Below are 10,244 nucleotides of genomic sequence, written 5' to 3' on the forward strand. Positions count from 1 at the left end.
GTCACAAGCTCACTAATGGCCTAATTTTCATGTATAAAGGACAGGACCTGATCATTAGCTGTAGCTCATTTAAGAGAGTTAATGAGGAGCAGAAAAGTGAAGAAGCTAGAAAAATATAGCACAAGGGTGGTCATAAATTGGCTTACTCATCTTTGTCCAGTAAGAGTCTATTCATTTTCTTTAACTCTTTAAAGAGTGTCAAAGGGGTGAACCATTTGAATATTTAGCAACATGTTAAATTCAGTTCAGAGTCAGTATTGTAGGTTTAAAAAAAACCACACTGTTTAATGAGTGCATTTTGAACATATAACTCACTGAGAGGATAAACATGCCTATTCAATGTGCTATTTAAGAAAGAAATGTCTTAAATGAGCCCAGAATTGTTAAACTTAGCTCCATAAATGTTCAGCAGTTTCATACTTTTCCCTTGCTTTGTCTGCATATCTGCCTTTTCTTTCCAGACTCAGTAGGGTTCTTTTTAAAGTCACTGTCTCCTAAATCATGTAATTTTAAGTAACAAGACAGCTAGGTGACATATTGCAATACAGGAATTGTTGAGTCAGGTCTTCTTCATAATTTCACAACTGTTAAAATCCCCATTGGAAATATGACTAATTCTCTCTAATTCTCAACATTCTTCTCCAGAGAAAAATCACATTTTGTGCTACTCAGATGTCAAAAACAGCTCCCTCGTGGCTCCTAACTTAGCTCATTGTGGGCTAGTCTAATAGTACGTTGATGCTCCAAACCTACGGAACTAAAAGCTCTCCTTATGATTGTGTTTGAGAGATGAACAGGGCAGAAAGCACCATACAGACCCAGAGGTGAGTTTTAGCTAAAGGAATGCTTTGTGTGCAATCCAAACAAGTGGGTTTCTGCTTTTCAAGGTGCTTTTAAAACTCCTCATAGAGGTTGTCCATGTTCATTTCACCTAATGGAGACCTATAATTTCCAGGTAAGTCAGATTCCATTGCCAAATTGCTGAGAGATGGCAGAGATCTCTGAGACTTTTGGATACACATATTTTTGGTTTTCTTTCTTTCTTTTTTTTTTTTTTTGCAAAACCTAACCAGAGCCACATTCCCAGTTGGAATTACTGTTATGCTTGCCTCTAAATAATTGCAATAGCTGATCTTTCTCAATGCTGAGTATGTGTTCTTCCTACGTTGTCTATTTCATCCTTACAATAATCCAATAAAGCAGGTATGATAACATTCCCCATTTTACAGGTAAGGAATCAGGGGTGCAGAGCGTTAAGTAGCCTAATTTTGGGTGTTGGGAGCCGAGTCTCCAACTAGAGTCTCTGCTCTTTGTGGCAAATGATGTCAAGGCTTTGCTCAGATCACCCCTACTCTTTCTGGTGTGTCTGTTGGTTACAGGGTGCTTCCCAGCCCACACAGTCTGGAAGCAGGAAGTGCTGGGGGGATTTGTGGCCTCATTGAGGGGCAGGTGGGTACAGAAGAATAAAAGCGCCAGCTCCCTCGTCTTGCAGACTGATCCCTGCTCCCAAGCTCCCTGCAGGACCCTGCCCACATTTGCCTTAACTGCCCTCTTCCCTTCCTGTCCTGGTTCTACCCCCAAGCCCCTACCAGCCTCCTGCAGGAGCGCTTTCTCAAAGAGTCATCTGCACCTGAATCCTCATCTCAGGGTCTGTTTCTGGAAAGTCCAATTAGAACTCTCCTCTTTCCCATGGTTTCACAGAACAAACTTTCCTTGGGTATGAAAATGGAATTTAGGTTAATATGTGCTCAGCTGTGTCTGTCCGTTTGCAGCCCCATGGACTGTAGCCCACCAGGCTCCTCTGTCCATGGAATTCTCCAGGCAAGAATACTAGAGTGGGTTGACATTCCCTACTCAAGGGGATCTTCCTAACCCAAACCTGGACCTCTTGTGTCTCTTGCCTTGGTAGGAGGATTCTTTACTACTATCGCCGCCTGGGATGCCCAGGTTAATATGTTCAAACTGAATTTCAGAGTGTGAGTTTCAGAATTTGGAAAATAGAGGGAAAACTAGGTCTTGATCTTTAGATTCCTTTCCATCGGTGTGTAGCTTACATGGAGACACCAGACGGTTTTGTCTAACCTCCCAAGTCCGTCATTCCAGGAAATAGCCAGGTACCGTCTAGTTCTCAGTTGAATTGTCCAGGAAAGGAAAGCAGAAAGCCAGATCTCTGTAATCTTAGGGTGTCGTTTTCTTCAGTTCAGCCAGCTCATCCTTTAATACCCTGTCACCCAAACTCTACTCTATCCTTTCAGGCCTTCTGATGTTTGTCTCTGATGTAAAAGACCTGTCTACCTTGGAAAGCAGGATGAAACCTATTAGAATGCTGAGCTTTTCCTAAGAGGAATATGACTTGTCCTAGGGCAAGAAGCGGTTAGCTTTCAATGTTAGAAGGGAAAAGTCTCAGCTTCTGAAATTCTAAAGATGTGGAAGCTGGGGGGCAGGGAGGCAGGTCTTGGGAAAAACGTGTGTGTCTGAGTCTGCGTGTATTAACACAGCCCTAAGATTGTGAGCCCAAGTCAGCTTGGCATGGGGTAAAGAGAGAGAGAGCATCTGTCGGCTTCCACCCAACCCTGGGGATGAGTGATGCAGGAGCGGTTTCTCGATGGCCAGGGCCAGGGCCTGCAAGGGTTCATTCTGGTCGCAGTATCTGCCCAGGGACTGGTGACCACAGATCCCAGCAGTGAGGCAAGAAGATGCAAGAACAGATGCTCTGTGATTCAAGGCCTACTCCATGCAGCAGCCACAACAAGGGCCCCAGGGAGCAAACCATGCTCCCTTCTGAGGATGCTGAGGGAGGGGGGTGAAATTTTAGGTTTTGGCATTCGAACAGGTTAGGGCTTCTCATCGCTTTGTAACCTGTACCTCGCTCACCACTGTTGTGTGGGGTCTCTGATTTCTCTGACCTTTTTACGTAGAGTGTGCAAGTTAAGCGCCAAAGGCAAGACCGCCTTGCTCCATCGGACTGGAGTTCCCCTGTCCTCAGCACACTCTACGTAAAAAGGAATGATTGTCAGTCTGTAGCACAGAGGCAGTTCCATCAGTATTTTTAAAATTTTAAACAGGGGGAGATGCAAATGAAGCAATGGGGCTAGTCTTCCACTTGTGGGAATTCCATGGAAGTTGGCAATGTATGCAGAAGGAAGAGCAGAGCCTCAGGATCCATTTGGGCAGGCAAAGTGACGTGGCAGCTCCTGGAACCTGGGCACAAGGCAGAAAGCACTGTGCATCTGAAAGAAGCCACTTTTGGAAGCTAAGAGCTGGAGTCTCTTGGAAAAGACATCAAGAAAGGTGAACAGGAAGGGCTGGCGCTTGCCTGAAGGACCTTGCCCTGTTGCCTCCTGTGTGTAGCAGGAGAAGACACTCTGGCTGGGCTCAGGCAGAGCTGGTTGCAGGGTGGGGACCAGTGATTGGAGCCCAAGGACTGCGGAGACCAGGCCAGCCAGCAGGCACCGTGCAGACCTGAGCAGGGGTGGCATTGGGCCTGGGGAGGCTTCCCAGGTGTTCCCGGGAAAGGTGACCTTGCCTGGAATCCTGACTCCTTTGCCCCTAACACTCTAAGGCAAGACTCACATTCAGATGGGTCTCACCCTGGTAAAAACTGAATCTGTGCTATGTTCCCTGAGACAAAATGTTGGAACACACAGACTTCCATGGTGGCTCAGTGGAAAACAATCTGCCTGCAATGCAGAAGACGCAAGTTAGGAAGGTTCTCTGGAGAAGGGAATGGCAACCCACTCCAGTATTTTGCCTGGAGAATCCCATGGACAGAGGAGCCTGGTGGGCTATAGTCTATGGGGTTGCAAAGAGTCAGACATGACTGAGTGACTAACAGCTACAAACCCAAATCTAAAAAACCCAAAGTTAGACAGGGGAAGGAGACACGGTCTCTACGATCTTTTGCTGATGAGCTGTGAAATTTCTTATGTCTCCAAGAGTCAAAGGCTGCCCACAGCTCTCCTGGCAACCCAACAGGTATGAGAAGGAACAGAGTGAGAGCAGGGGCGGTGGGCTGACCTCGTGAAGCCCCAAGACAGGGCAGAGATTCTCCTGGTCTCCAGCCCCTTGCTCTGTTCCTTGCCAGACCTGCTGAAGCCTTCGGATCTTCCAAACCCTCTTTGCTAAGCGAGCAGGACCACTCGTTCCCATTCAGAGATGAGGAAACAGGCAGAGAGGAGGAGAAGAAAAGCTGACACTGGATCTCCCCACTCGCTGCCCAAACTCTTCACTGCGTCTCCCAAGGTTTCATCAGGAGCAGAGGGCTGTGAGTTACAAAAGTTGAGACAGCCACTGAGGGAGGCACCGGAAAGTAGGCTGGTTTGGGGTTTTGATGTTTGGTTTCGCTGCTGGAGGGAAGAGAACTGCTTCCTGAGGTGGTCTCCCCGAGATGTTGACCCTCTTCTCTTTCCTGGGACATGAGCATCCTGGATCTCTGGGGTTTGGAGATGGGCGGGAAGGAGGTGCCCTCTTCTGCTGGGTGTCTCGAGGGAATCTACGGCTCTGACCTGGATGCTGTGTGTTCTTCTTCATCAGTGTGGGGTCCCCAGTCTCTGCAGGCACAGCTCATAGCCTGAGAGTTTGTGTTTCTCCAGAGCTCAGTCAGGAATGGACTAGGGTTTTGAGAGGCAGCACCCTGGTAAAACTGCTAAGATCAATTTTGCAGAGCCAAACCGTAGCACCATCTCAGTCTGTGAAGTTTCTCAGCCGCTTCTGATCCAAAGTTCTTTTGCTAATGACAGCGGTCGTAGGCAAAGGTTTTGTGTGGTTTGATATTACAGATAAATATCACAGCGAAAACAAAGGATGATTTTAGAACTTTTTCTTTTTTTTCTGATCAGCAAGCTCTCACCCCCATTCTCTTAGGCCTTGCCAAGCAAATTTCTTTCTTGTGCAACTATTGAAAATGGCTGGATATTTCTTACAGAGCATGAGCGGAATGCTTGAAGGCAGTGGTTCTTGAAGAAAGGGTCTTTGGATAGGATGCCTGGTGAGACTGTTGAAAATCGAATCCCTGGGTGCTCTTTTCTGAGGTTCTAATTGAGTTGGGCTGGCTGGTCTAAGGAATCTGTTTAAGTAAAGAGCTTCCCAAGGTGATCTGCCCAGATGTGGGAGCCAGTGGCCTCAGTAATGCAGAATGCTCTGGAGAAAACGTGACCTTCGCTCCCAGGGGCCCTTCCTCCGTCTGCCTCCTATAAGCCTAGCCCCGCCCTCTAGGGAAAGTCCACCCGGGTACCAGCCATCCTCCTCCACCCAGCGGAGTCCCTGTTAGTGAAATAAAATGTAGCACTTTAAGAAAAAGCTAGTTTTGCAGAAGCCCAACAGAGGAGAATTGAATTAATGTGAAAGTGTGTTCGCGTGACTCACCATCCATTCTACTAAGCGGCTTCCAGACCTGTCACCTGAGGCCGGAAGAGCTTCTGGCAGGCAGAGAGAAACTGGGTCAGCAGGTGTGTGAGCTTAGAGGCTTTTCCAGCACCTCTTAGCTCCCATGTCGCCGGGAGGAAACTGCTGGAAATCCCCCTGCAGGCTGCTGGAATCCTGCAGAGCGCGTCGGCCTTTGGGAGACACACTCGGTCTTGGGTGAGCTGTTCCCCTTCTAGTTGGCTCACCAGGGTGAGGTCCTGCTGTCCCCAGACCAACAGTAGCACCAGTTAGAGAGGGGATGGGAGGCTGAAGTCGGACCTGAGGCTCCCTTCTCTCTCCTCTCGTCGTCGCACGGCCAGGGGCTCATCTCTTCCAGGGTCATGATAACCCTTGAGTTTCCAGCCCTCATCTCTTTGGAGAGCCCCCCACCCCCACCCCCGACCTGAATTTCTCACTGCCTGTTGCTGCTGCTGCCAAGTCGCTTCAGTCGTGTCTGACTCTGAGTGACCCCATAGACGGCAGCCCACCAGGCTCCCCCGTCCCTGGGATTCTCCAGGCAAGAACACTGGAGTGGGTTGCCATTTCCTTCTCCAATGCATGCAAGTGAAAAGTGAAAGTGAAGTCACTCAGTCGTGTCCGACTCTTAGCGACCCCATGGACTGCAGCCTTCCAGGCTCCCGCGTCCATGGAATTTTCCGGGCAAGAGCACTGGAAGGGGTGCCCTTGCCTTCTTCACACTGCCTGCTGAACACATCTTAAACTAGAACACGTCGCCTGCAGCCCTAAACTGTTCTTCACTCTGAACTTCCTTCTCCCGCCATCCTTCCTTCCCCTGCCTCCTTCCTCTCCAGCCCGGCTCCCATCACCATCATTCCCCGGCTGCGGAGAATCCTCCTGCCATGGGCACGGGCCCCTTTCTGCCCTCCGCGCCGTCCTCAGGTCAGAGTCTTCACCCTTTCGAGGCTGTTTCCTCGACTACAGACATGACGGTTAACTGCCACTGCTCCAGCCAGCCCCACCCCTTCTCACGGATGCTGCTTTCCTCCCAAGAAAGCTCCCCTCTGCCTGCTCCTCATTTCCCCGTTCACAGCAAGGCCCTTCAAGATGTCAGATGTCTTCGGTATTTCTCAAGCCTTATCCTCCCCTTCTCCTGGGCGTCTCTATGAACACTCATGCATTCCGTAACCTCTCAGCTCTGCGCTTCTGTGAGTGCTGCCTGTCTTTTGGGCTGCCCCTCCTCCAGTCTTTGCCTCCTGAAACCTAACAAACGCCACCAGAGTTTCCCCTGATGTCCTTTTTTTTTTTTTTTTTCAATCTAGTTAAAGGATTACCACCTCCTTGGTTAAATCTGACAAACAGAATTTAAGGGGGAAATGTGATGAACTGTTTGCAGAATTGAACCCGAGCCCACAGACATACTAATCTAACCTACGCATAAATCCATACAGCATCCCATTCTTCAGATCCACACTTCTCCTTGATTGCTGGGACAGGGTGGCAGAGATGTAGTGATGATTTATTTCAGTAGTTGGCAAGGCCATCGAGAACATGCGGGGTGGTTAATAGGGGGGAGGGAGGGGGCGGCAGATCGAACATTTCTAGATTTAATCTCGTTCTTGTTGCCTTAACAACTTGATGTAGATTTCAGAGATGGCCTTCCTCCCCCCTCCCCGCCCCCACCCCCTTCTTAATAATCCTTTTGGAAGTCAGAGTTGTCATAACAATAGCACTGAAAATAGCCAACCTTCTGTCAAATGACTTCTGTGGCTGGTTTTTCTTTTCATGAAAGGCCAGTAGAACTTTCAGATTAAGGTCGAATAACGCGAAAGAGAAGAGGTCCCTTGTGCTAAAGGGAAAGGCCGCATGTCTGTGTGTATAATCTAATTCCAAACCCTGAACGTGGAGACAGATTTTGTACTGCTCACTCTTCAGGCTATTCTACCAGCAGCTTTTCATGATGAAGCGGAGTCTTGGGTGTGGTTTTTTTTTTTCACTTATATATCATGCTTAAACAAAAGGTTAACTGTATGGAAATGATTTTTTTCTTAAAAGTAAATTTAGCCCTGCGTTTCCCATCCACCTGCTGGTCCCTGGGCCAATGTGATAAATTCGCAGTACCCTGCTTGCCTGGACACCTCTCTTCCTAGCTGTAACACACTCCTTCTTGGCTTCTCTCCCTCTTTTCCTCAGCTCCCATGGTCTTCAGTAATGGATTTATATTGTTACAAGACTGCGAGGGTGATTTGTTTTGCAGTTTGCCGCCCTGGATTACAAATGCTCCGTGATCCAAGCGTCCGTCTTCGTTCTGCCCTCGCCGTTACATGCTCCGTCTTCATCTGCTCCAGCTGCTACAACAAAACGCCGCAGACCAGGGAGCTTGTAAACAGCCGAGACTTGCTGCTCCCCGTTCTGGAGGCTGGAAGTCTGAGATCAGGGTACCGGCGCAGCTGGACCGGGGCTCTCCTGGGCCTCAGGTTTCTCCTCGGTCCTCCCAAGGAAGAAGGGCCTGTTCCCTGACAGCACTGATTCCGTTCAGGAGGGCTCCACCTTCACGACCTGATCGCCCCCCAAAGGCCCCGCCTCCTCATTCCATCACGTGGGAGGTCAGGCTTTCAGCAGGAGAATCTGGGCAGGGGCACGCACAGACAGCAGCTGGCTCAGTCAAGGCAGAGTGCGGCGGTCATCGTGCAGAGTGCTCTCAGCGCTGCAGTGCGATTGCCCCGACATCTTCCCCTGCAGGGCGCATCTTTGTTTGTGGATCGTCTCTCAGGGAAACAGTGATGGAATATATTCTGCCGTGTCCTTGACACTCAACCAGTGTTGACTTGGATCCTGTTTCGGGGCAGTTAAGCCAGTTGGCGGGGGTGTGGAGAACCTTTGGTGGCGCTTGCACTAGGGGGGACGGCATGGTGTGTTCCCCTGGGCTCTGGGCAGATGCCCGATCCCATTAGCTGTCTCCACAGGAGTGTAAGCACAGCTCAGACCCCCGCATCCTCCAGACCGTGGGTGCTGACGTCCTCATGGGCTGTGAATACAGAGAGGAAAAGCTCTTGCATTAAGAAACCCCCATGAATCTTCCCTGTTTCTCAGAGTCCCCTTGGGAGTCATTGTTGGTCATTTCATTTTTCTTACTCGACTTTTAAGATTCTTGGGTAAGGAAAAAAATAAATGTTTTTTTCTTGTTCCTTCTTTTTTTGGTTACTTCCCAGTGGCAAAGCTTATAAAGAAATAATGGGGCTGAAAAATGTGAAGTGGGACATAAATTCTGAAACACCCCAGAAAGTGTTGAGTTCAGAGTCAGTGTTGGCAAAATCCATCTAAAGCATAACTCCTCCAAAAGGGGAAAGCACCTTCTCATGCAAGAAAAGATACAAAATTTCTGCACACATTCAAATGTATGGTTCTTAGATGATTTTGTTGAATGCTGACATGTAATATACATCATCAGTATTTTTGGTTTCTTATGGGAAGTGAGAAATGGTGTGCTAATGAATTATAGGTTTGGTGCAATGTGAAAAAAAAAAGCTTTTTAGTCAGTTTTGTTTTAAATTCAGTTATTGTCCTGCCCTGTTACAAAATGTAACATTTATCATTGCTTTATAGGTTTCGATTTGCAAGGCCAGCACTCAGGAGGTAGTTCAATGGCTACTGCCTACCTCTCCTGTAATTAGGAGGTATGGACAAGTGGGCAATAGAGCCTTACCGCTCAGTGATACACATGTTAACAAAAAGAAAGCCAGAGTGTTTTCCATTAGATTTTGCTTCTACATTGCCATTTAGCCCCAAATTAGCTTATCACAAAAACTGTAACATAATAACTTTCTCTAATACTACTAGTTACCATGCTATAAAATGGTGATTTTTTTCTAGAGTAATGTAATAAGGAATATAAAATTCCTAGCTGGGATTCTTTCTCATTGTCTGGATTTCCCCTTTGTGCTACTGCTTTACCAAGGAGTAAACTCAGAGCAGGGGCTTCCCTGGTGGCTCAGACGGTGAAGAATTCACCTGCCAAAGCAAGAGATGTGGGTTTAACCCCCAGGTCTGGAAGACCGCCTGGAGAAGAAAATAGTAACCCACGTCAGTACTCTTGCCTAGGAAATCCCATGCACAGAGAAGCCTGGCGGGTTACAGTTTATGGGCTCACAAAAGAGTTGGACGTGGCTAAGTGACTTGACAACAATGACACACTCAGCACACGAGTGAGGGACCAGCAGCAGGAGCAAGAAAGAAGGGGAGCCAGAAGGAGGTGCCCTAGGGGGCTGGCCGCAGCTCTGCGGGACTGTGTCTGTGTCTCCCTCAAATCCATATGTTTGGGGTTGAGGGGGAGATTCAAGAGGGAAGGAACATTGTTGTATGGCAGAAGCCAGCACAATATTGTAAAGCAACTGTCCTCCAAGCTAGAACATGGAAGCAACCTGGATGTCCATCGACAGATGAGTGGATAAAGAAGCTGTGGTAGATACACACAGTGGACTATTACTCGGCCAAAAAAGGGAACACAGTTGAATCAGTTCTAATGAGGTAGACGAACCTAGAGCCTATTATACAGAGTGAAGTGAGTCAGAAAGAGAAAGTTAAATATTGTATACTAACGCATATATACGGAATCTAGAAAACCGGTACTGAAGAATGACTTACAGGGCAGCAATGGAGAAACAGACATAGAGAACAGACTATGGACACGGGAGAGGGGAGGGGAGGGTGAGATGTATGGAGAGAGTAACATGGAAACTTGCATTACCATATGTAAAATAGATAGCCGACGGGAATTTGCTGTATGACTCAGGGAACTCAAACAGGGACTCTGTATCAACCTAGAGGGGTGGGATGGGGAGGGAGGTAGGAGGGAAGTTCAAGAGGGAGGGGACATATGTACA

The 10,244-nt window shown here is 48.2% G+C and overlaps 1 long non-coding RNA gene across 1 annotated transcript; it reads left to right on the forward strand.

Annotated features, from left to right (window-relative positions):
- Positions 1–772: 772 nt before the first annotated feature.
- LOC114109530 (uncharacterized) lies at positions 773–8,549 on the forward strand. Its single transcript, XR_003586196.3, has 2 exons — positions 773–824; positions 7,555–8,549. It is a non-coding gene; the product is annotated as an uncharacterized LOC114109530 (long non-coding RNA).
- Positions 8,550–10,244: the final 1,695 nt, after the last annotated feature.

Source organism: Ovis aries, chromosome 20, assembly GCF_016772045.2.
Source record: "Ovis aries strain OAR_USU_Benz2616 breed Rambouillet chromosome 20, ARS-UI_Ramb_v3.0, whole genome shotgun sequence".
Classification (NCBI taxonomy): domain Eukaryota; kingdom Metazoa; phylum Chordata; class Mammalia; order Artiodactyla; family Bovidae; genus Ovis; species Ovis aries.